Source organism: Numida meleagris, chromosome 4, assembly GCF_002078875.1.
Source record: "Numida meleagris isolate 19003 breed g44 Domestic line chromosome 4, NumMel1.0, whole genome shotgun sequence".
In the NCBI taxonomy this organism is placed as follows: Eukaryota; Metazoa; Chordata; class Aves; order Galliformes; family Numididae; genus Numida; species Numida meleagris.
The window spans coordinates 57,249,750-57,276,816 of NC_034412.1; positions in this window are offsets into that span (position 1 = coordinate 57,249,750).

A 27,067-nucleotide genomic window follows, 5' to 3' on the forward strand; every position below is an offset into this window, starting at 1 on the left:
CCCTCTGCAATTCTGAATGTCTTGATTAGACAAAGCGTGGCTTGTAAGAGTGCAAGTAGTGCCTCTGACTTGAGTAAATTGTCAACAAGTGTCAAGTTATTAATTTCCATCAAGATGTCTGGAATAATCAGTTAACCTTTTAGTTTAATTGCACTTACACTTCTTTCTCTAAATTAGATGTCTTGTGGTACTTTGAAGGTAGTTGTGTTGCAAAACTGATCTGAAAATCCTGGTTTTGGCTGTGTTTTACTCTAATTACTGTCGTGCAGCCTTTTGATCTTAGAGAAATTCTTTTGGTACAACAGAAGGCTGATCATAGTCCTAAAGCTTTGAATGCTGCCTTTATTAGCTATGTTTTAGTGGGGGAGGTCACCGCTGACTCTACTGATGGTTGACGTTTCTTTATTTTCAGCACCTCTTTTATTTGTAGTGATGAATGATGAATTTCCAAAATAGTTGTGTAGCTTTCAGTAGTTTTATTTGTCAGGTGTATTTGCACTTAAATCTGTCAGGGACCAGAATGAAAGGTCAGAATGTCATGAAGATGACCTTCCAACTCAGCTTGCCTTCTCTGCCTTTGGGTGGGTAAACATATCTTAACACCCATGAAATCTCATTTCTCTTCTGCATCAAGCTTTGTGAGGGTCTTTCCTGATTTACGGGTCCCCTGGTTCCCCTTGAATTCTCTGTTTTGTTTTGGAATTTCTCACTTTGCAAACATGAGACAAAGTAAAACTTTCCACCATAGCGTAACAGCAGTTCCTTTGAGTTAGTCATTGTTGCGAATTACTCTGTCCCTCTCACTTACTGTAAAGCTTCTCAGCAGATGTGGTACAACTAACTTAATAAATGATACATGGCCTTATAGCCAAAGACGTAATAATATTATTCACTGTGTCTGTTTAAATTATTGAGCAAATCAGTGCAAGATTTTGATGTTGGAGATAATAACTGGAAGACAGTCTTGTCAAATCTGGGGCTGAATTATTGCCTTCAGACGATGGTCTTGTGAAAGTAGCTTTGCACACAAACGGGAGTAACTAATTATAACCAGACATTTGCAGGTTGTGCATTCACTCACATCCATTTTCACTGGATGAATTCACATTAGGAGAATGTTGCTTTAACTTTGGTTTTTTTTTTTTCCTATGTTATATATTGCTGTTACATGGGAGAAAAGCAACTCCTTGTATAAACTCACAGCCCAGGTTAACCTATCAATCTTGAGTAGCATAGGAAGAAAATAAAGTTCCACAGAGCTGCTGATAAGTGACCACATGTTGTTGGAAGTGAAATTGGTAGTAAGGTTTGAAGGGACCTTTACTGAGTCTGCAGCCCTTCCAGTCTGTGACAGAGTACATCTGCCCTGCAATCTGGCTGTGGTCTGGGTGACTTGGATATAAAAAATTGTAATGTTTCTGTCACGCAGACAAAACCTCTTCATTCTAGGTGCCTAAAGGCTGTTTTTTTTTTTCTCTCTGTATAGGAAGAGAGATTTTTCATTGTAGTGAATGAGCCAAGCACCAAGGAGCTCTCTTGAAACCAACGTTACATGCTCCTATGGGTCTCAGTGAGAATGTACCTTCACAATGCAGGAAAAAAAAAAGTGCCATATACCATATCCTTTCCTCTCAATCTGTGAGTCAAAGTACGTTTTATTATTGTACTTTATACCAGTCATGTTCCCTGAGAGCATGAGTTGGTTCCCACAGTTTATTGTGGGAGCTGAATGAATTTTTAAGAGGCAAGCTTCTGCTTTATTATTGTACTTCTACTGTCTTTGTTATCCTCACTTATTCTCAGTTGGCTTCTTTCTTCAGATTTTTCTTTGTTTCTTGAGTGCATCTTCTTTGCATGTTTATTCCTTTTCCTTAATTTTTCCTCTAACTCTTATATTTGATCTGTATATTTTAAAATTATTTCATTTTGATTTATACAAAGGATGGAGTGGATACATTCTTAGATTTGTGGGACAGATTAAGTATGCAAAATGCTCACAAATCACTAAAATTATGCTCATAGGACTACCTGGGAATGGAAAAAGGAATATGCAATCTCAATAATGACCAAATTGGCCAGAGATATCCACTGACACATTATTTTTTAGGGGGAAAGAATTATATAAATAATGACTTTCTGTGCTGATCTCATTCAGCCAAAGTTCAGCCTAGGGTTAAAAGGCGTCATATTGGTTTAGCAGTGTGTTTGGTAATATTAAATCACAAATCTGACTCACAAAATTGCAGAATCACAGGAATTTGAAGGGAACTCTGGAGAGCATCTAGTCTAACCTCCCTGTTAAAGCAGGTTCCCTACAGTAAGTTGCACAGGAAAACTTCCAGGCGGTTTTTGAATGTCTCCAGAGAAAGAGACTCCACAGCCGCTCTGAGCAGCTTGTTCCAGTGCTCTGTCACTCTCCCAGGGAAGTTCTTCCTCATGTTTGTACGTGTACCAGTCTGTGTCCATTGCCCCTTGTCTTGTCATTAACCACCACCAAAAAGAGCCTGGCCCCATCCACTTGACACCCACCCTTTAGAAATTTATAAACACTGATAAGATCCCCTCTCAGGCTTCTCCAGGCTGAACAGTCCCTGGTCTCTCAGCCTTTCCTCATAAGGGAGATGCTCTGGGCCCCAGTCATCATTGTGGCCTCACCAGGGCAGAGGAGAGGAGAAGGAGAACCTCCCTCGACCTGCTGGCCATGATCTTTTTAACGCACCCCAGGATGCCTTCGGCCTTCTTGGCCACAAGGCCACACTGCTGTGCTCAGTTCTGTCAGGGAGATGTTTGCTTTCCTTTTATTTGCTAGGTATGGCTTTCCATTGCACGCTGCGTCCATTTTAACTTCACTGTATCAAGAGAACTGATAAGTAGAGGAGAGCTGGGATGCTGGTGTCTCAGTTTGATGCTTGAATTTATACTCTGTAGAATGTGGTGAGTGTGGGCTGATTGCAAGAATGATTTGAAGAAGTCCACTTGATTGTAACTGATAATGTCAACAGTTAAATTAATGTTGCCTGTTACTATATATTAAATTTATATTTTGATCATATTGACTATCAGAAAAAAGTTGGAAACCATATACTGTGTACATGTTGCTAATGAGGGTATTTTGACTGCAGATTCCTGTGGTAAGCTTCACCAGTAAGTGAAGAGTTGCCCTCTGTTAATCAAAATGCACTGGAGAGTCTACAAGGAGCACAGTGTAATGTCAGCAAAGAATTTCTACTGTGTTACTAACTGCTAAGAAAGAAATTGTGCATAAACCAAGATTTCATCCAAATGAATTTGCTTTTCTACTGTTTTGAATAAATTAATGACTTAAAACTGTTGAGCAGATTGGCTTGCTTGAGAAACACAACTGGCTTTTAGCTGGCATGCAGGATTTTGTGAAGTGATTGATTACAGCTGCTAGATACCAAAGTTAGGGGCATGTTCCATATTGGCAGTCCCCATCGTACTTGCATATATTTGTCTGTAAAGGAGGGAGGAGATGGGGCACAAGAAGGGAAAGGAAAGCAGTTCTCAGATCAGTTGTTTTGATTTTTGAAGTATCCTGTACACAAAAACATCTGCTTCATTAAATTAACTCCATAGCAGGCTTTATGGGTTGGTCATACTTGTATCTTTTTTTTTTGTTGTAATTTTTCTCTTTTTGAGCTTTCCAAGTAAAGATCAAAAGCCTTGTCAAAGACTGGGGAGAAAAACACACTTTGACAGTTGTGTGCATTTTTTCAAAATAATTTTGAAGAGAAAGATGGTCAATACACTTGCATGATTTGCTGGCTCCTCCAGGAAGGATGTTAGGAGGAAAGAAACCAGGGATTTTTATCTTGCTCTCACTGAACTCAATGGGAGTTTACCATTAATTTCTGTTGGAGCAGGATCATGCCTTAAGTCAGCAGATGAAATAAATAATGCTTAAGTCTTCAGCTTGCTATCAATTCATGATTGTTTTTCTTATCATTAAGTGGGTAGGAGATTGGTAGGTCAGTTGTTTTACTCCTAAACTTTCCTGTGGGTCTGCAGCAAAAACCTCAAGCAGCTAATTCTTCTAATTGTGATCCAGTTTATGTCCTGTAAAACAAGAGAAAATCATTTCTTCTTAAGAAGATCACCCAAGAGCTAGTTTTCGAAGTAATCACTAATCTTGATATTCAGAAAAAGAGTCCTCAGAAGATGCAGTGAGATATTTGGGAATGCTGCAAAATAGGAGGGAAATGCCCAAATTTTGTGAGTTAAATGGTAGCCCAGCTGGATTTAATCACTGAAAGGCCAAAATAATGAGAGTGTAGGCATAGATAATTGAAGGATAAGTTTGACTTTTGTTAGTACTGTTCAGTTCCACTCTGTGGGTCAGGTCACAGTTAACTCTTCAATTCTCTGTGTGTTAAACAGAAGTAAGTACAATTACTTGAGATGTTCAAACAAATCAGAAATTTACTAAAAACTTAGTGGAATTACAATGGATATGAAAAAAAAGTGCCCCTTAGGAAGAATTTGGAGACACATTCTTATGACAAATAGCAATCTAGTATAGTTTCTGGGATTTGAACAATGACACTTCCTATTATTCCCTTAACCTTAATGGTGTATCCACTGACTTTACAACCTCAGTTCTTAACTCACTGCAAACTTCTCTCTGAATTTGTTCCAATATTAAATGGACAGAGTATTTTCTGTCTACTGCATCTGCATAGATTGTTCAATAGAACAAAGTGAGGTATTTCTTGAGACAATCAGTGCCTTTCTTACACAATTCTGTGTAAGGCATGTAGATTAACATATTATCTTGTACATGTTTAAAAAGGGGAGCTCAAAGTGGGAGCACATCATTTAATAGAAACTCATAAAACCCAGCCATAGCATCAGTTGGAAGCCCTTTTGAAATCAATGAAAATGATTTTGAATGTCCAGCTGAATGTGACTGGGGAGTACAACATGCAGTAGTGTGTGAGAATGAAAGCTGAGGCAAAATTGCAGGTCATGAGTAGAAACCTCAAAGCAACATTTCTGTTGGAGCTGCACAAAACTTGCTGTGCCTTTGGCTTTGTAAATGGGAAGCTTCACAGGGGCAGGTTTTGAATAAATGTACTGATGAGATCTTTCAAAGTAAGTGGGAGATAACAGCTTGCACATGTTGAGTCCGAATTGGAAGTACTTCTGGCTGTGTGATCACAGTCAAAAGATGAGCTCACAGAAAGGAGGCTTTGTCTCCTGAGATGAGCCCATGACAGATGGAACAAATGCTAATTAAGGGTTGCTGTTGATTTTTATAATGGTATTTTTAAGTATCTATATATGTCTGGATATGACCTTTTCACTGACATCATGCTCTGTGAGCGTGGGGAGCTTGGCACTATGTTCACTGATTAGATCCATATTTATTATAGTTACAGCCTTGTTCAATGCTAATTGAAGTATGAGTCCTTTGGCAAGCTTTACTAAAAGTAGGATAGAAAAGTCAAGTGAAGTAGTGATAAAATGGCAAAGAAATAATTCTTGCTTGTTCACAGTAGCTTCTTGAATTTGGAAGATGCTTGTATTGTAGTTCACAGATACTTCATACTCAACAACATTCTTTGTGTCTCAGTAACTCGCTCAGAATGCAGGATCAAACTCTTTAACGCTGCATATTTTCTAAGCATGTAGCCTGAACAGCTACTAAAGCATTTCAAGTTCTCCACAGCATTACAATACTTTCAGCAAAATACTTTTATTAGGAACAGAACTAGTTGTGTATGACTTATCACCTCAAACTGAGAGCCTGTGGTGAATACTGTGTAAGGGTAAGAACTGGCTAACATGATAAAATCCCTCGTATTTGAGATTCTGCTGTTTTTCATCAGTGAACAGCAAGCAAATATGTTTCTGCTGATAGTTGGGATGAGGGACAAGAAACAGTCCAGGTTTACACACCTGTTTACTGGACAGAATCAGAAATAGAAGAATGACACTTGAGTAACAGCTGCTGGTAGACAACATTGAGATTCCTTCTTTTGGGGGGCTGGTTTTCCTTGTCCAGATATCTGAGGCCTGAAAATTTTGCAGGTCTTATGAGCCAGCTGGTAAACAATTGAAATGGAAGTTGCATAGCAGTTATTTCCTAACACAACTTCCTTTGTCTTTGATCCCTTGGAGTGAATTGTTTCATGCTGAAAGCTTTTCATGTAAGAGATACCAATGACTGTAATTAAAGATCGATCAAGAAATAATACCTTGTGTGTGTGTAAGATGAGCAAAGGCATAAAATTGGAACTGACCAACACTTCTGACCTGTGTATTTGAAGACTCAGGAAGTAGGTGATGGTTCCGAATGTTTTTTTTTTTTTTTTTTTTTTTCTGAGCTACTTCAGCAGTCTTACAATTGTTCCTTTATGAGCGGTGAGCTGCTGAGTGGTTATGCCACCAAGAACCAGCCCACACTGTTTGTGAACGCCAGAATTTTCTGTAACCCTTCTCAGCTGTCACATGACCTTAGCCTTAAAAATTATCCTTGCCTTTTTAGTTTTTAAAAAGCAGACTGTGCTCCCCACCTGAATTCTGTAGTCATTTAGCAGAATTTACTGTGAAGGGAGTGCAGGTGAACACCTGAAGTATGTGATATATGTAGATCTTGTTCTATAGGGACTCCATGCCGGTCTGCCAAAATCAAGGAGGAAATGGAAACAGAGAAGAGAAATTCTTGGCTTCTGAGTCATACTCGAGGATTAAGCCGCAGTCGAGCCACAGATGCCCTTTAAATTGTTCTAGGTGGGATCATGGAAATTGGATGTGACGGTATAGAGCTCTTGGTCAGTGGAAAAGTCCTGATCTAGAATCACGTGAGATTCACTTGCCTGTTTTTTATCTGAAAGACTTGTCCAAAATAGTGATGTTTCTCCTGTCTCAAGTTGAAATGGAGGAATTTTGCTTTAGTTGAGGTTATTGAAACCCAGAGGGAAAGCTGCGTTGGAGACCCCTTAGAGGATAATGTTCTGAGAAAATTGTTCTTTTGATGCCTTGATTTGAAACTTATGTTTCTCATTAACATGAGCTGCAGGGTGTGCTGAGATCTGTCACAGGCAAAGGTTTGCATTAGTTGGCGAGCAGTGTGAATCTACTGCATGGGTGTGTAGGGTTAAAAAGCAAAGTCGGGAAAGAAAGGAGACACTGAAACTGGGTATCTGTTAGTAATTTCTGAGCCACAAGATTTCAGTATTGTGTTGTACTGTGCTGATTTTCAGGAAAACAACTATCCTGACAGATTGACCAATGCACTGTGATGTTAGAATACAGGCTCCTAATATCTTCATTTAGGGAAATATTTTTCTTCCGAACTGAACATCAGCGTTCTGATGAAACCTGTCAGTTGGAGAATGAGAAACCATTGCACACAAGAAGAACAAGAAGACCCTCTTTTTTTTTTTTTTTTTTCCCCCTGGAAAGATGAGGGAAATTCTGGTTGCTTTTTTTTCCCCCTCTGCAGGATTTGCAGGGTAGTGTAGTACTGTTGAAGAACTGAATCCTCTGAGCTGAGGACTTCAGATTTTGCTGTCTGCAAGGGAGTTGCTGGAAATTTCAGTTACCTCTAATCAAGTTTGGTCTGGTAGCCATGATAGTTATGTTCAGGGAGAGAATGCAGAGTAATAGGAACACTGCGTTGATGTGTTTCACTCCCAATGCAGACTTAGAATAACCTGTTTTAGTGACTAGACTGTGTTTTTCTTCTGTTTATTTTGGTTATTGTTTTCTTTCTTGGTAATGTAATATTTTTTTTTTCAATGAAGAAAGGAGGTCAGATAGCAGAATTCCTGAGTCCTGTGATGCTAGCATTATATCGTGTGATGTGTCATTTGATTTATTGCTCACTGCAGCAAATCTGGATAAACTGCAAGATCTGCATGAAACTTAGAGAAACAAGCTGTTATATACCTATGTCAGACTTCATTAGAGGGTAACAGAACCTAATTTGACAAATGAAAAGAGAGTAGCCAAACAACATGCAGCAAAAAATTTTGCAGTAAGTGAAAATCAGCTGTATAGTAGACGTAAAATGTTCAGTAACTATTCTGACATCCTTCAGTGATTGCTTTTTGCCTTGTAAATCTTGTAAAAACAATGTGATATTATTCGTGTTCTGAGATATTAAATCAGTGCTTTTTTACTCTGAAGTATTTCCTTGATGTGAGTTCAGTGCATTTCAAGAACAGAATTTATTTACCTAGTCTTACGGAATCTGAGGTACAAATGACATTAAATAGAGTACCCTACCAAAATAAAGACTTCTCTTAGATATTTATCTGCTTATCTTGTACAAGATAATTCTGGTGATAAACGTGTTTGCGGGCTCACCAGACCTAGCAGAAAAGGTTGTTTCTAATGTGTGGCTGCTAGCATAAACTTACTGGTGGTTTTACAAACAGAATAAAATACCAATGAAATGAAACTATCAGTGGATTAAAGGGAGAAGACATAGAATTATGAACTGGGATTCTGTTTGGTGTTGACATATATTTATGAATTTCAATTAGAACTGTGCCTTCAGTACTCTTAAAGACAAGGCCTTAAAAAGCAAATTTTTATCTAATATAAATGATCAGAGAATCATAGAATATCTGGGTTGGAAAAGATCTACAAGATCATCCAGTCCAACCATCCACCTACTACCAGTAACCCCACTAAACCATGTCTCTCAACACTATATCTAAATGTTTCTTGAACACAAGATCTTTGATAGTCTAAAGGGCTAAAAAGAGTAAGTTGATCTAATTCCTCATAGATCATTTGCTTTTTTATTTAAGTTTTGCAGGCGCAGTTGAAAAACATATGAATTCTTATTACTATGTAGTTCCAAATATCTATCTATTAGAATAATAGTAACATTATCTTTTTCTGCCAGTCTTGCTTTATTTTCTTCTTGTTTGGATGCTTGTTGCTATATCACCACTATGTCTACATAACGGAATGAGCAATATATAAGCTTAGTTAGGTTCATTACTTGCTGAGTTACTTCTAATATTCTCACTGTTCACTGCATTTCTTATTCCTTCTTCTGCTAGAACCCTATGTTCTTGTTTAAATCTGTTACTAAAAATAAGTTAATCAGGTTCTCAAATGAGGTCAGAATCTGCCAGAAACAGATGATTGTACCTTCCTTGTGCAAAGAGAAGACTGATGGGCCACTCAAATAATCTTTTTTCTATATTGCTGACTGTATAATGAGTGATGGGTAAGAGTCTTCAAAGAAATGGAACATTTGCTACTCATTTCAGTGACATAAAGGCTACAAAATAATTTTTTTTCCTTTCAAGCAACCATCACCAAATCAAAACTACATTTCAAATGATGTAACGTTGCTTTTGCTAAAAACTTTGTAAAAGTCTGTTTTAAAACATGACCTGGATATCTTTATGAGGCACCATTTTTCATCTTGTCTAAGTCCTTGCTTACTTGCATGACTTCTGATGGAACTTGTAAAAGATAAGGAAGGAAGGCAAATGGTTTCTGAAAGAAATATTTATAAAATTCTACCTGGGAAAAAATGCTTGCTCTTGGTCAGTATAAAATATTCTGGGGAGATTAAATACTTGCGTGACACAGACCCAGAGTAGGAGTAGCTTAGTTTTGAAAATCACTTTTGTCTGTATTGGCTTGGACAAGACTTTCTTGCCACTAAAGAAAGTATTAGCTCCTTGGCTGGTAGTTCATACTCAAAAAGATGTCCTTATGAACACAGCATTTGATTGAAGAGTACTTGATTAACTGAAAGAGTAATGATCATCTGTACATCTCTTGGAGCCTCATTCACAACAAGTATGTGAAGGCTGCTCGGCGTAAGTTGTCATATTCTTTTCATTAGCTAGCAAGTAATGTGATTTTATGAAATATCTGTGCAGAAAAAGCTTTCTTCTAAGGTACTTTTCCAAGGTAGCCATACAAAAATAACTTGTTATGATAGCAAATTTAGAATGAAGTCATAAAGTGCTTTAACCTTCTACAATTGCCAATGAAAACAAAAACTGTAAAATTGCTTTCTCTGACCTGCTATCTCGCAGGTGGTCTTAGTTAGTCATTTACAGAAGTTACTCTGCAATAAAGCAATTATGTTTGGTGGAACACATATGGAGATGGAGGCCCCCCTTAAGAATATGACTTGATCCAGCTTCCCCCTATCTGGTTCTTAGTCCTCCTTTCCTATTGACCCTCTAGCCATGACACATAACCAAAGGGCCCAGCAGTGCTTTCCAGCTGGCTGTTTAGAAATAGCTTTGGAGGGAGACAAATAAAAGCTAGCAGTTAAAATGAGCATGTATCATTTTGTTTGATAAAGTCTGGGACTGTCTTTTCAGTGAGACCAAAAAATCAATATGGCAGTGCCAGACTTTGTTCTGACAGAGTACTTCGGCTTTCCCTGGGACCTGTGTCTAACAACAGCAGTCCCACAATTATGAAATGCAAGACCTGTGCAGCTAAACTTTTAACCTCAGTGACAACACAGCATGTGCCAGATGCAATGTGTTGTGCTTTCTCCTGACAAGTGTAAGGCACAATAATGGGGCTGTTGCATGGGAAAGGCTGAAGTAATCAAGTAAATCTGTGTTTTAGTCCGTTCATCCTTGTAGCTAAGAAACAGGCTAAAGGGAGGGGGAAGAAAGATGATGGATGATAGCTTTTATATCTGCTCTCTTTTAATCACAGTGCTTTACTAGGTCAGGGGCTTGGCTTCTAGACAGAGGAGAGAGAGTGAGGCTCCTGCACATCCAGACTTGTTCCCCTAAGTTCTACTTTTCCCTGGCGTTCCCAACCTGACTCCTACTTAATTCAGTGTTTATTTATTTTTTTTTCCTTGGTCCCTGTTTCATCTTACTTCAGAGCTTCGTGTAACTAGTTACATTTGTTTTCCTTAGGGCACTATCAAATGGGGGAGTTGGAACTAGATGATCTCCAAGGTTCTTTGTAACCCAGACCATTATATGGTTCTGTGATTCTATGATCTTCAATGCAGTTTAGTGAGAAAATGTGATCTGTTTATCATTTTCCAAGTGATTTCTGTTTGTAAGACAATTTTGTCTGACTTCATAGAGCAGGTTGTGTACTACATTCACTTGTCTTTTAATGTAGTAGTTACTGTTGCAATCTTAATTTATACCACTGTTCCGTTAAGTATGTCTTAAACACATATGGAACATTAACTATTTAACCAATATCACTGGTTTCTCTTCTTACATTGATCTACTCCGTAATAGAGGGAGCTGGACTGTACAGCAGCAATCAAAATATTACTAATGCTAGTAATAATAATTAGTACTGTTAAGAGCATTGAAGAATCTTGAGATACAAAAACTGTAAAAAGTACCCAACAAAATGTTGCATGGGTATCAAAGAAATCCTCTATGGAGTGAGGGACTAAGTAGCTCGTGATTTAACTTGATCTACACCAGTGTTGGCAAGAACACTTGCAAAAATTACATGCCCACTTAAAAATTATTTCATACTTACTGAAATTTAGGTGTTGGTGATTTTTCGTAGCTGGAACATGGATAGTGTGAGAAACTTTCAGTGGTGCAGTCTAATCTATAACATCAGTGTCAAAGAACTTTCCTTATGCCTCTTATATTCCAAGTGAGCTCTAAGATTATTAATGATTGCAATTTCTTAGAAATAATTTGATATTTATTTTTCTAAAATTTCCATGTGATACAACTACTTCTGAGAAGCATTAACATTTCTGTGCCACTAGTCATTGTGATCTAAGACGGGCAGGACTTTTTGTTTTTCCAGCCTCTGCCTCCACCCTCCTCCCCCCCTTCTGCTTGCTTTTTCAGATACTGTAAAAATTCCAGCAAAAGCTTTATTTTTAAACTACTCCACTCCACATTAATACTTTGTGTACACAGTTGCTGCCTAGGAACCATTTTTTAATGCACAATATCTGAAAAGATGCTGTTGCACAGTCCTAGCTCTAAAGTTAAAAAGTTTTTTTCAGATAGAAGAGTGGTTTTATTGATGAAGATAACTGTATTTGCGAAGCAAAATTATCAGTGTGTGGATGGAGGGGAAAGTAAAGGAAAATGCAAAAAATTGCAGGCTATATTGCAATGTTCTTCAAAGCTAAATTTTTAAGACAGTATTTATACATTTTTGCAGTTTGTAGTCCTCATTATGCAGAGAAGTTTCCTCATGCCATAAGATTGTTAGGGTTCATTTCCAATGTGAGAGTTCCTACTTTCAGTGAAGCCATGAAGAATAATCATTTATAAGATAAACTGAAGTTCCAGTGCAAATGATATATGGAGAGCACAAAAGGCTTACATACAAATAATGCTTTTGAAGCAGTCGTGTTTGTTGGTGCAATGAAGAAAACCTTCACCTTTGCTCTAGATGTTTCTTATTCTGTAGGCTTTTCCTGTTAAGCTTATAGTATTTTATTATTTATCATAAAACAATTCCCCAAAATCTCACTGAAACAACTTCAAGGTCTCATTGCAAAATGAAGTTAACTGAGAAATGAGAATGGGAAACCTCGCCTTTTTTGCATTATGTTTCAAATTATGTGATAGCATATTATTTTTCTATCAACCACTGGTTCACTCAATTCACATAGGAAATACTCTCTGTATTGTATTCTATCTATAAATTCTGTAGTCATTTTCCGGTTTGTTTTTCCATTTCTTAAATTTATGTATTTACATGCACCCCTATAGTTACACCCACCCACTCATAACTTCTGAATATGAAGTAGGTCAGAACTGAAACAAAAAATACATGGCCTTATGGTGTCTTAAATATTAGTTGTCTATTTTCATTTCTCTGACAATTTGCTTGAAACAGGTGTTTTCACTGAGGAATTTGGTAATGCTTAAATCCCTCTCATACACAGTGGGTTAGTGGGCATGGTGATGATGGATTGACAGTTGGACTAGATGATTTTGATAGTTTTTTTCAGCCTTAATATTTGTATGATTCTATGAATATGTATTTACTTGTTTGTACTGAATGTCATCTGTGATCACACTTCTCACTTATCTTCATTTTTAGCTCTTTCAGACACTTCTGAGTTTTTCCAGGTTTTTTCAAATCATATGCTAATTTAGAAACACTTCATTTTGTTAGCTTGTATGTTATGAAAACTACTTTTGTGCTGCAATCTGTGCTGCAGTTATTTTTTTCTCATATCATGTATCAATAATGCATTTATACTAGCACCAGTTCATCTGGGCTATTGCAGTGACTAACAGGGCCTGTTAATCAATGTGCTGTATATAGGGGAACAAATAATTTTAATGAGTTTGATGTAATATAAACCTTATTGATAACTGCTTCCCAAAAGCAAACAATTTTGCATGCTATTCTTGTTTCCAAAGCCTCTTGCTGTGTGTTGAACATTTGCGATGTGTTAAGAATAAGAGGGAAGAAATTCTATTTTCCTTTCACTTTGAAACTCTATGTGTCTGAGAGTATCTGTAGAGACTGAAGGAAAAACTTGATGCTTTAACTCCTCTATCATGGAATCCGATTAATGCAATAAAATCCAGACTAACTTTGAAGAAAATGATGTTACTAGGAAGGATGAGTTACTTGCAACCTAATTGCTTTACTCAGATTCTTCTTTATATGTCCCAACCTGAGAACAAGAACATGTTCTATAACCTTCTGTTAACCCTTATGAGAAAACACTGCTTGGGAAGTGCTTTAAGAAGATTTTCAAAGAACTTGCTGACAAATGAGTGAATTCTGCTTCTTAATCCTTAAGAAAACAGAAAAGATGTGCATAAATGAGGTTTGCAAGTTTAATTAAAGAGGGATACATTTAAGAAAACTTGATCGTACAAAAAAGGTCACCTGAAAAATCTCAGGAAAAGAACACTTCACTTTTACTAGCTACCCAAGCTCTTCAGGTATTTAATCTATTCCTTAAATCAAGGTTTTTATGATGCATGGGAAGTTTACGGTAGACAGAATAGATCCAGTGAAGGGAAACACAGAACAGGAGTTATGGCTTAAAACTGAGATAAACCACCAGAATCACTCACTGGTATTTACCATCATTGATAGTAAGGCTCAAACAGCTCTTTGTGTTGGGTTTTCCTCTTATGGAGAAATGTCCTGGTATGTTAACAAAGCTGATTCCAGAAGAAGTAGCTGTGGCCATATCATGGAAATATTTGCTTTCTGGGGAGTTCTCACAAGAATAAGCTTCTTGTCATAAATTTAGCATTTTAATATTTCTTCCTCAGCTTTCTATGCTCTTCTTCATTTTATACTTTAGAAGAACAAGTACTGTTTATTATTGTCTATCATTGCTAACAATTTTATTTTTGATCAGGGTGAAGATGTGTTACTGTCTAGCTCCTAACCCTCGTATTCAGCCCTTCAACTGAATAAAGCTGGTGAGGCCAATCACCAGAGACCTAGATGCTATGTTTATGCTTTGTTCTTGTAATAGCCTCATACTTATGCTCCAGCTCATGCTTGTCCAGCATCCAAACAGCTGGCATTTAAGCCTGCCTCAGATGTAGGCTTTAGATAAGCTCTGAAACATGATGAAAAGAAATGCCTGAGCCTTAGGGTGGACCTGCTAAAACACCACATGATGAGATATGATCAGGGACAACACTGGGTCATGTGTGCGTGATCCCTCCACCCAAAGTACCATACTGATTTATGTAAGTAATGTGGGGCAGTCACATCTAGAGAAGTTCCGCCTTGAGTAATGGATGATGGGTAGGAAGGGTCCTTTTCTTGACACTGGCTGCCCAAAGCAGCTGTGAGGGCATGCTGTGTTGTAGGATACTTGCTGGGTCATATCTACATAGGATATATGAGACCAGATTTCCTCAGTGTTTTTCTGGGGCTAATGAAATAAACATATGTGTACGTGTGTATATATATATATATATATGAATACAAATGTGTAGTTAAATATCTTGACGTTGCCATAGCAGCTTTGCCTACCTCTGTGTTTCCATACAACTTTGTGTGTGACGTGATAGGAGGAGATTACAGCATTGCAGCCCTGGTAAAGCCTCCTGAGAGCTTGCCAAGCAGAAGAACAGTTGTTTAACATTACCCCTCTTTAGAAGCAGTATACTGAGGAGAATGCAATTCAGATGAGACCTTCTAGAGCTTGCCAAGGCTAGCTCACTATTAACTGTCAGAACTAACTGATGGTTCTAAAATCACCATTTTCAGTTTCATTAGGCCCTGGAGCATGTCCAGAAAAGGGTAAAAGCTGTGTAGGGCCAGGAGCACAGATCTTACTGGGAGCAGCTGAGGGAACTGAGACTAGGATTACTCAGACTGGAGGAGAGGAGACTCAGGGGAGACCTTATGGCTCACTGTAACTGCCTGAAAGGAGGTTGTGGTGAGGTGGAGGGTCAACCTCTTCTCCCAGGTATCTAATGATGGAACAAGAAGTAATAGCTTTAAGTTGTGCCAGGGGAGGTTCAGGTTGGGTATTAGGAAAAACTTCTCAGAAAAAGTGGTAATGTGCTGGAACAGAATTCAGTTCTCTTTTAATTTTTGCAATACCTGCTGCACAGTCACGATGGAGAAGGGGTGAGGGCTCAGCTGTAGCTACCTGGGTGGAGGCTTCTGAATGGAGGTTGAGCAGCAAAGACGGTCTTTAGTCTGTGGGGCAGGAGGACTAATGGTTGTGATGGAAAGGAATAGGATTTGGTGTCTGAGGGCAAGGGAGGATTTTCCCCTAAGCATCTCTGTGCTTGATTGTTCTCACAAAACCAGCTGCCTCACTCTTCCATTTTTTTTTCCCCAAGCTTCTTAAAATAACCAATGTCGCAACTTTTAGCATTGAAGGATGCTGAGCTGGTAACTTTTTCCTACACCAAGAAAACTCAGGGTTGTAAGCTTTTGCTGCTTAGGATATTGATTCTTAGCTGAGGTGACTTCTCTCCTGCATTTTGTATTTTACCTCTTTTCTTCAGCTCAGTCTGCACAGCCAACTTATTTACCTCTGCAGCTCTGGGATAAGATTTCAGAAGAAGTCCAAAGGATAGTTATTTCCTTTCTGGCTGAGGTTTCACTATAATCTTTGTCTGAAAGTGTGGTCTTTTTCTAATTAAAGATTTCTTAAATGGATTAAAATTGTCAGAGAAACTACCTGCCTAACTTGCAGCATTTTTTTTTCTTCTAATTGTCAATTACCACTTTGATACTGTGTAGGAATTGAAAATCTTCTATGCCTAGAGAAACTGCTGTTCTGAGTTGATACTTACACAAGAAAGTTATTCTTGTGCTGATATATATTCTTTTTTTTTTTCTTTTTTTTCTGTTGAAGGATGATTCTCACATCTGTTTCCAACAATTTGCAGTCTGAATCATCTTGTCTTAAAATATTAGGACAATTGAGAAAGTACATTGATGGATTAACAGCTTAAAATTAGTATGTTTAAAATACCTTGGAATACGTGATAGGCTTTTATAGGAATATTTTTCTATTTAACTATAGAATAAACTATATTTTTTTCCCCCAGTTTCTACTGATTTTTAAGGGGTTACTCTTAGCTATTCACTTTGTCTAACTCAGGAAAGCCTGATAAAAAGTATTTAAGTTGCAGGTATCAAAGAATCAAACAGTTGTCCCTAACACTGTGACTCTTGTTAAGATGCAGTTTCTTCCACCCTCTCCACATTCCAAAGTGACAGTTCTTGTGCTGAACAACCTTGAAAAATAGCAAGTGAAAACAAAAGCCTGCGGTGAATAGCTCTGGTCTTGGGTGTCTCCCACGTATGGTCAGCAATAGCTGTACAAATGCATACAGAAAATTTCTGAATTTTACCCATGTTGTACAGAAAACAAAATCACCATTAATTAGTTAAATGCACATACATGTTCTTATCCTGGGGGAGACAGGCTAATGGTTAGTTACAGTTGTTTCTTACAGCAGTCACGTCTCTTAAAAATATTGTGAATATGAAAATCAAACACACCAAGCTGAGATTAAGCAACTTCTTAGTTCCTTTACAGGTTGCTTCCTGCTACCACTTTAAAGTAGGTAAGATAACACTAACTAGATAACAATTAAAATTAAGCTGTATCATGAGCGTTTTAATAAATGTGAATCTAGAAGAGGGGAAAAAAAGGTTGCAAAGACCACTTGGTTTTTTTGGAAACTCTCTTGTTGTGGTATAATGCATCAATTTAGCATGCTTTTGGAGATTAAAAGACAAGATTTTGCCAGTGCATTCAGTCCTAAGGGAGAAGGTGCTTGGAAGTCTTCAAACTTAGCCAATACTTTCTTAATTGCCAGCATAAATATCGCAGCAGAGATGCCGAGAGTGTATGCCTGGTCTCTGTTACCTGCCACTATGCTTTTTGCTTTTGGGATCATCCAGATATTACATAAGTCAGTTCACAAGAAGACCATTGCATCACTTGTATAGTTCACCATCTACTCCTGTGGCACTTCCTGTGGAGAAATACAAGAAGTGTGTACTGAAACACCAGTCAGTAACATCACCATAACTACCCCTTAAATCACCAGTTACCTGTTGTGACAAGACTTTCTACTAGAAACACTGGCAAAGGGGACGCTGAAATCTTAAGTTACCTCTGTTAATTTTAAATATTGTCACATTGCTTCCAGTGCTGTCAGGCACCAGTGGCTCCTGTAACACTGTCCCATCCATTGCCAATGTCTTTTGTAAAATGGGCAGAAAATGAAATGCTCAAATGTCTTTGCTCAGATGGAATATGGCTTATAATTAGATGGGAAGTTGAACCAGCTGTTAGCTATATCTAAGTAAAAGAAGGATTTGAGTGTCTTGGCTTTTAATTTGCTGCTTGTTACCAGCATTACACAGGCAAACGTAGGCTTAGATCTAAAATGTAGTAATTTAAAATCATGGATCCTAATTGTGTGACATGTAACTGAGCAGCATGCCTCACCCGCATTAAGTCATTTGGAAAAGAAATTTTTTTTTTTAAAAAGTGCCCTCCCTCCATTTTATCTTGTGGATAGAAGATACAGTGATATATGAGACCATCCCTGCTTTTGCTATTAAAACTCCCCAGCAGTTGCAGAAGACTGGAAAGAGTTCTCTGCAGGCAGGCAGTCTGCCCACACTCAAGGCCACAAAGGGTTGGATCCAGGGTGTTGTTTTGCTACAGAGCTTCTGCAGTTTTCTCTTTGCCTCAGAATATTTTCTTAATGCACAAAAAGCTTGTAAATAAAAATCAGAGCTGGATTGCACTGAAAAATGTGCCTTTAGAAATGACGGAGTGAACTGCTTGCTGTTGCAATCAGTTGATGATCTGAAGTGTGTGTAGGGGTAGGTAATAAAGAACCATAACAAAGAAAGAAGGTAATTATGAAAAAGAAATTAAAGGTGAGATCTGGTAAATATTTTGGGACAGATGGAAGAAACAAACTTGAGATATGAAGAGGAATGGAAGGAAAGCCAAAATGGATTGTGAAGAAAAGGAACATAAGAAAAATTATGGAAACATTCACAGGCTTCTCTGGAACAAGTATATTCTATGTAAAAAGGAGTTGTTAACTATATGGGAGCAGGCTGTATGGGAACTGCTGAGTCACGGCCTGAACCACTGATTTAGCACCTGGAGGAAAGACCCAGTCAGCCCTGGGAGCACAGGTGAAGTCAGTTCACCTGTGTGACCAGAAGCCTCATTTAAGGGCTGACTGCCACCAAGGAAGGACTTCTTTCTGGAGATCCCTCCTTGTTGGAAGCTTTTCCCTGCAAACCCAGAATCTTCTGATACGGATGAGTGATCTACTTCCCTTTCTTTGTAGTACCTTGCTATCGTACCAGTCCTTCCACCTCTTTTGTAATGCCTTTTCTATCGTGTTGGTCCTTCCGATCATTACACAGGCAGTGCTCCAGTATATACGGAATGAGATAAGGAACTGGGATGCTGGAGGTAGAACTGACTGATGGAGAAGAGAGAATAATGCAAGACTGTGGACAGTGATACCTGGAGTGTTTTTGTGTTGCTTTCTTCCCTATTCGGGGCTGTTTTGAGGCAGTGGTCACAATCTGATGCTATAGCGTATCCCTTAAATTGTCTATCTTTTGTCACTCAAATGTAATTTTGCTTTAAAAGTGCTTCATATGACTTCTTTCCCCTCTGCTTATGTCATTTACAGTTGTCTCTGAACACAGTTAAGTATAGTCTAGTAATGCTGGTGGAAAGCCTAGGAAAATACAACTTGACTCTAAAATATCTGTTTCTTCTCTGAAATAAGAAAAAAAAACACACAACATTTAAGGAAGTGGTGAACATTGTAATAAATCATGAGCAATTAACAGGACTGTTTTACTGTTGAAATACCCATTAGACACACATACCTCTAGTAGGATTGGTAAATTAGGAACTGTGTAAACTGAGATCCTCCATTCATTCTATGGAAAAGAAAGATACAAGTTGAAGCCAGTTTGACATTGTTAATGCATAGTACACAATGTAATAATTATTATACTCAAGGCTCTACTTCAAAAAAAAAAAAAAAAAAAAAAAGAAAAGAAAAAAAACATCTAGTCCGGTTAGCCTGTCATGTCATGAGCGACTGTAATTTTAACAGCGTATACCTTAAAAGGATAGAATTTAGTAAGATGCTTTGTTGTTATTTCAGTCTTGTATTTCTAGGTGGGATGGAAGCGGGTGCCAGACCAGATTTTCGTAAATACTCTTTAATAATGTGGGATAGATATTTTATCTCTTCAGCAAGCTGTATATTAAGAGTTCCAGTATCTTATGTGGCAATACTCTTCTGTGGAAGACTATTTAGAGTCAAAATTCTTGCCTGCTCTATGGGCCCTATGGGGTTGGGAAGCCCAAACCATTTGGTGTCAAGACTGGGGACAACAGGTGACCTAGCAGCACCTGCCTGGGAGCAGACTGTTGATTTCACAGCTTCAGTGGCTCTATTCTGTGTACTTCTGCCACTTTCCAATATGTGGTCTCTGAAGTCTGCTTTAACAAAGCTGATGATTTCTAGAAGTTGAACAGAATTGAGTATGAGCTTTCAGAACTTGTGAAAGAATTTAAAATAGTTTAGTCCTTATTGCTTACCTTACTGCTTGGGGGAGTATATTCCAGAAAATCATAGAATCATAGAATGGCCTGGGTTGAAAAGGATCTCAAAGATCATCAAGTCTCAACCCCCCTGCCAAGTGCAGGGCTGCCAACCACTAGACCAGGCTGACCAGAGCCACGTCCAGTCTGGCCTTGAATGCCTCCAGGGATGGGGCATCCACAGCCTCCCTGGGCAACCAGTTCCAGTGTGTTACCACCCTCTGTGTGAAAAACTTCCTCCTAATATCTAACCTAAATCTCCCCTGTCTCAACTTGAAACCATTCCCCCTTGTCCTATCGCTCTCTACCCTCACAAACAATCGATCCCCCTCCTGTTTATACGCTCCCTTCAAGTATTGGAAGGCCACAGTGAGGTCTCCCCGATCCTTCTCTTCTCCAAGCTAAACAAGCCCAGTTGCTTCAGCCTTTCTTTGTAGGAGAGGTGCTCCAGCCCTCTGATCGTCTTGGTCGCCCTCCTCTGCACTCGTTCCAAGAGCTCCGCGTTCTTCTTGTGCTGGGGGCCCCAGACCTGGACACAGTACTCCAGATGGGGCCTCACAAGAGCAGAGTAGAGGGGGACCACCACCTCCCTCTCCCTGCTGACCACTCCTCTTTTAATGCAGCCCAGAACATAGTTGGCCTTCCGGGCTGCCAGCACACACTGCTGGCTCATGTCCAGCTTCTCGTCCACCAGGACCCCCAAGTCCCTATCCGCAGGGCTTCTTTCAATTACTTCTTCCCCCAGTTTGTATAAATACCTGGGATTGCCCTGCCCCAAGTGCAGCACCCTGCACTTGGCCTTGTTGAACCTCATTAGGTTCTCGTGGGCCCACTTGTCCAGCCTGTCCAGGTCCCTCTGGATGGCTTCCCTTCCGTCCAGTGTATCGACTGCACCGCTCAGCTTGGTGTCATCTGCAAACTTGCTGAGGGTGCACTCGATTCCATCATCTACATCATTGATAAAGACGTTGAAGAGCACTGGTCCCAGGGCTGAGTCTTGGGGGACACCACTCATGACTAGCCTCCACCCTGACACAGAACCATTGATCACAACCCTTTGGCTGAGACCAGCCAACCAGTTCTTAACCCACCGAACAGTCCATCCTTCAAATCCATACCTCTCCAATTTGGAGAGAAGGATGTGATGAGGGACCCTGTCAAGGGCTTTGGAGAAGTCCAGGTAGATGACATCCATTGCCCTCCTCCCATCCACCGATCTGTTATGAAACTCCAGGAGTAAGTACTACAGATTTCTGTCCCTGTCTTCCACTTGTCACTTTGAAATTCATACTCGGTAGTTTTGTTTTCATCACAACACAATGGTTGCATTTACCTAGTAAAAGACTGAAGTCTAAGTGAAATTAATTCTTAACTACTGTGGATAGTGGTATGGAATTCTGTAATATTTTTGCTATGTAGAAATGTGCGTTGCTATGGTAAAAGGGCTAATCTGTGATTTAGTTGAGAATTAATTAGTGCTGCCCACAGAACCACAAATATGTTGTTTCACATACCATTGGGGGATGTGAATATGGTGGTCTTGGGAAGAGGGAGAGGAAGGAGGGAATCTTGCACTTAGTTTCTGGGTCCATACCCACTGGTGTGCTAGCAACTGTTTTTTATCACCACTCCTTTAGTTTAATCTTACTGTGCTGTACAAAGGCAAATACTTTGAAGGTAGGAAATGGGGAACCATTTCCTAGAGATGGGGCCAAGAGCTGTGAAGTTCTCCTGTTGATGTGCTTCTTGGACTAGGTCCTTGCCCTAAGACAACTAAAACAATGTGTTAGGTACGAAATGGATCATTTTGTGTGAGGGAAGAGATTGAGCATAGCAGGTGCTCTCCGTGTTGTGTAGGGAATTGTTGGAAGATTCTCAGATACTTCAGTGATGGAAGGAAATGATGCCAGATTAAGAATAGCCAGGTGATTTAGAGGCTCTGATGGGGGCCAAAGCACAGTATTTTTCCTCCAGTCAATCTATGAACAATGTTTTCTTGAATTTTTAATTTTCAGTAAATAAAGGCAGTTTGTGTGGGATGGAGGGGAAAAGTGAGTAGTCATCATATAGGTAGAAAAAAATGGAAAAACTGAGCTATAGAAAGTAGAAAATATAGTCAAGTACTCAGAACTGTTCACTTTTATTTTTACTTCTTACATTATCCAATTTCAAGGTGTAAACTTCAGGAATTACTCTTTATCTGGTGAGATTTCTGTATTCAATAACTTAGTTTCATGGCAAATACATAGCTGCATAGCGAAGGTCAGGAATCTCCCACCTAAATTACTGAGTAGTCCCACCAGTGAAATCTCCCCTCTGTTCCGCATGTATGTACGTGCTTCCCCTTTATATGATGCCTTTTGGCTGGCTGCAGCCAGGAGAAGATCAGCAGGAAATAGTGAAGAAGCACAGGATAGTAAAGAAAAATTACGTACTATGATAGGGGTGAAAGAGCAGAAAAATGTAGAGAAGGTTAAAAAAAAAAAAAACAAAACCCTTGGAGTAGAAGTTGTGAGGATCATAATCACTGAGGAATATAAGAGATGGGGAGAAGGCTACAGAAAAAAAGGAGCAACAAGGCACTCAGCACAGAACTCTCACCCAACAGAGCAGCTATGAATGGGGTCTGTCCTTTGGCCTTGGCATTTGGGTATCTTCTAGGAAGGTAATGTTAAAGAGAGATGAAGCTGGGGTTTCTTACAAATCTTAGTTAATCTTTGATCCTTTAATGTGAGTCCTTGTCATGGTTTTATGATTTTCGGTTATTGGTATTCCAGATCATAACATCATGTAGTGAATGTACCTCGTTCTCAGAAGAGAAGGACTACTAAGGAGCTGGCTAGAGGGCCGGGCCCAGAGAGTGGTGGTGAATGGAGTTAAATCCAGCTGGCGACCGGTCACGAGTGGTGTTCCCCAGGGGTCGGTGCTGGGGCCTGTCCTGTTCAATATCATTATTGATGACCTGGATGAGGGCATTGAGAGCACCCTCAGTAAGTTTGCAGACGACACCAAGCTGGCAGGAAGTGTCGATCTGCCTGGGGGTAGAGAGGCCCTCCAGAGAGATCTGGACAGGCTGGATCTCTGGGCTGAAGCCAACGGGATGAGGTTCAACAAGACCAAGTGCCGGGTCCTGCACTTCGGCCGCAACAACCCCAGGCAACGCTACAGGCTTGGGGCAGAGTGGCTGGAAAGTTGTATGGAGGAAACGGACCTAGGGGTATTAGTCGACGCTCGGCTGAGCATGAGCCAGCAGTGTGCCCAGGTGGCCAAGAAGGCCAATGGCATCCTGGCTTGGATCAGAACTAGTGTTGCCAGTAGGAGTAGGGAAGTCATTCTCCCTCTGTACTCAGCCCTAGTGAGGCCCCACCTCGAGTACTGTGTCCAGTTTTGGGCCCCTCACTGTAAAAAAGACATTGAGGCCCTGGAGCGTGTTCAGAGGAGGGCGACGAAGCTGGTGAGGGGTCTGGAGCACAGGCCTTATGAGGAGCGGCTGAGGGAGCTGGGATTGTTCAGTCTGGAGAAGAGGAGGCTCAGGGGAGACCTCATCGCTCTCTATAACTACCTGAAGGGAGGTTGTAGTGAGCTGGGGGTCAGCCTCTTCTCTCTTATAACTAGTGACAGGACGAGGGGGAATGGCTTCAAGTTGCGCCAGGGGAGATTTAGGCTGGACATTAGGAAATACTACTTTTCTGAAAGAGTGGTCAGACGCTGGAACAGGCTTCCCAGGGAGGTGGTTGAGTCACCGTCCCTGGAGGTGTTCAAGAAACGTTTAGATATAGCGTTGAGAGACCTGGTTTAGTGGGGTTATGTTGGTGGTAGGTGGATGGTTGGACTAGGTGATCTTGTAGGTCTTTTCCAACCTAGCTAATTCTATGATTCTAATTCTATACATTCCCCAAGGTACTTTGCTCCTCTGTTACCATTTCTGGCCAGAGGGAAAAGATAAAAACTTGCAGATCACGAGACCTCATCCCTTTTTCCGCCCGTCTCTCATCTTGGCAGCACCTCGCTCTCCAGCCGTCTTATTGTCGGTAGCAGAGTAAGGCCTACCTTGATTTTGGGACATTCTCTCTCACTGTATTGGATTTATCAGCTTAAATTGTAATTATGTTTTATTATAGTGTGTTGTTTTGCATTCCAATATCTTATTTAGTAAATTAGTTTGTTTCTCCTCAGATTGTTGCCGCTGTTCTTTGCTCTCAGGGCCATCTCCTTACCCTTTTTCCCTCTTCCCTTTTCCTGGGGCGTGGGCCCGTGGGTCCCCCGTCCCATTTGTCACGGAACCGGGCCGAACATCCGTAAACTGTTGACAGTCCTGGAGATGGAATTAGGGTTTTAAATATTACATGTGTGTATGGTATAGTTTTTGTAACTGAACTCTTCTGGTTGGAGTGTAGTACAAGAAGGAAAATTCACTTCTCCCTGTCCTCTTTGAGAGAGGAGGTAATATTTGTAATGTTGGATGGGGCCTCAGCTAGAGCTGTGAACAGCTGTGTGGAAGGTCTGTCCAGAGAACTCTACACCTGAAGTGAAGGACGGAGGAGAAACGGAGGAAGAGACTTGTGCTGGAGGGCTGAGATGGAGATGAGAGTAGCTCTTGTTCTTCCTTCTGGTGGTGCTTGGCCTCCTGGCCTGTGTTTTGCTGTCAGACAGGAGTCCTGACTGCACTAACCTGTGTGGCAGGCTGACAAAACCTGAAGTGGTTGCTCTGGGCCCCAGACCCAGAAGTAGCGAGGGGAGTTAGGCTAGGCAAGCGCCTAGTGCAGGAGGGGTGGTGAGTGGCTCCATGGCTTAGTGGCTGTTGGCAGGTCTCACAAGTCTAAGAGAGCTCATGTTATGGGCTAGTAGCAGAATCATGGAGATATCACAGGAGCTGATGTGGTGTAACTGTTGATGATTACCTAAAAGAGTCTGTGTGAAAAAGCAATGTCTTTGAAGCATAAAAGGATCTCTGTAACCCACATTTGTGGGTAGCAGCATGTAGCAGAATGTCATCCCCCTGGGTTCTGGTTGAGTTAGGTATTGCACATAAAAGTGTCGTTCCTTAGGGACAGCTCTGACTCAAGTAAAATGTCAGCCCCCATCCTAATGCTTTGAAAGACATTTCTTAAATTACAGCAACAGTTACTTGTGGCTGCCATATGAGCTCAATATGGCAAATCCCCTAACCTCCTGCAGCAAATTAGAAGGGCAGCTCATTCCAAGAGACTGTAATCCCTATTAAAGCATCAGGAAGTGGTGTCTTTTTTCAAAAGGTTTAGTCCAGGAAGCTTGTGCGTGTAGACTGTACTGTGTAGGTTTGTTGTAATCCCCTACCTTGGGTAGACTCTGATACAGAGCCGACTGAAGGTGGGATGATGATGATTGGGATTCAGATTTAAGGCTTGAGTGTGACTCTGCTTCATCCATGTATCTACTGTTCAGTGCAGTGTGAGATCCTAATGCTGATCTTTGCCATCTCAGTGCTTTGATTTGAACAGCAGAAATGTGTTTAGTGAGAGCTTTAAGCAAATGAAATAACCTGGCCTGTTTTCCAGCATATGGGATGCCTGTTTCATTTTCTGATCTCACTGAATTAAACTGAAAGACAATAATATGCAGAGGAATAAATGAATTAAGAATACAGGGAAACTTAATGGTAAGCATGACAGTTGACAGTTATTTTTGAAATACTGATTGGATCCAAGTTTTCTGAAGAAACTGAGCAAAAGTAATTTATCTGAGGTGTATGTATATATACATATATGGTAATTTTCACAATTATGTCTGATATACAGTTTTCAACTTGAATTACTAGTTTTGGATTTGGCAAATTATCTAAGACAGTTGTGCACTATAGATGGTATGGGACTTCATCTGTGGATCCATTTTTTTGGAGGCTCTGTAACAGCTGAACTTCTTTCTTTTACGAAAACGTTTTTAGTGCTCTTAGGTATTCTAATGTTTGTAATACTCTTGAGCTTCTCTATATGAAGCCTGCCTGATTCTGAAGACAGTCAGAATTGCTTTAAATGAAATGTTTCATTAATTTTAATGCTGATTTCCTGCCTTTTTGAAGACGTGTAACCCCATTATGGATTGATTATAATACTTTCTGTGTTGAGCTACCTGTCCTCCAAACTACTCAAGGTAATGGAGCTGGCTTGCACATGGTGTTTGTACATCCAATGTAGTGACAGGCTGGCAGTGTGTGACTAGCATTTTCAGTACAGAAGCAACCTTACCAGAACTGAGCAGATGAGGACAATTTTTTATGCCTTGCACATGGTGGTACTCTTACTGAATTCTGATGTGGCAGAAAGGTTTCTGTGTTTTTTTTTTTTGCCTTGATATATTCAGATTACTGAGAGTCTCATGAATTTTACTGCAATTTGCCAAAATACCTAGTTTAGATCACATGCTTCTGTGAGCTCCTGATTATGTACCGCGCTCAAGGCAGTGCCTACAGAACTACTACCGTTTATGTTCTGTACCTCTTTGGAGGGAACACTCTGGAATTGTTGTATTCAAGCTGGACTTCATACATCACAAAACACAGGGACAGTTTGAGGTTGCAGTGAGCAATAGTTGGTAATTATAGTTTTTTCTGTTTAAGCATTCATTCCCCTTCAAGAAGATAAAGTAGAGTCTGAAGAGTTTTCTGTTCATTAAAATGAAATGAATGAGTTGATCCTGCTTCCCCTAAGCCAAGTAATTTCTGAGTTTTTTTTCTTAGTAGTATGTAAGGATGAAGCTCTCTTTGCAAAAGCAATGTTGATTAATTACTGCAATCTGTGGATCAGTGACTGCTGCTCTGCACTGGCGTGAAAGTAAATGGATTAACACTGAACTTCAAGTCTTGACCCTAAATCCTTTAACCTGATTATACTAAAATACATGCCGTTTTCTTTCCTAATAAATTCAGTAATCCTTGTTCTGGTTTTGTGTGTGCTCACTGCTTGGGTATGCCATCATGTTAACCATGATAGTAATTTGAGTGATGGTGATGCTTCTGCTTCATTTAGGTAACAAAAATCTCAGTAGAAGATG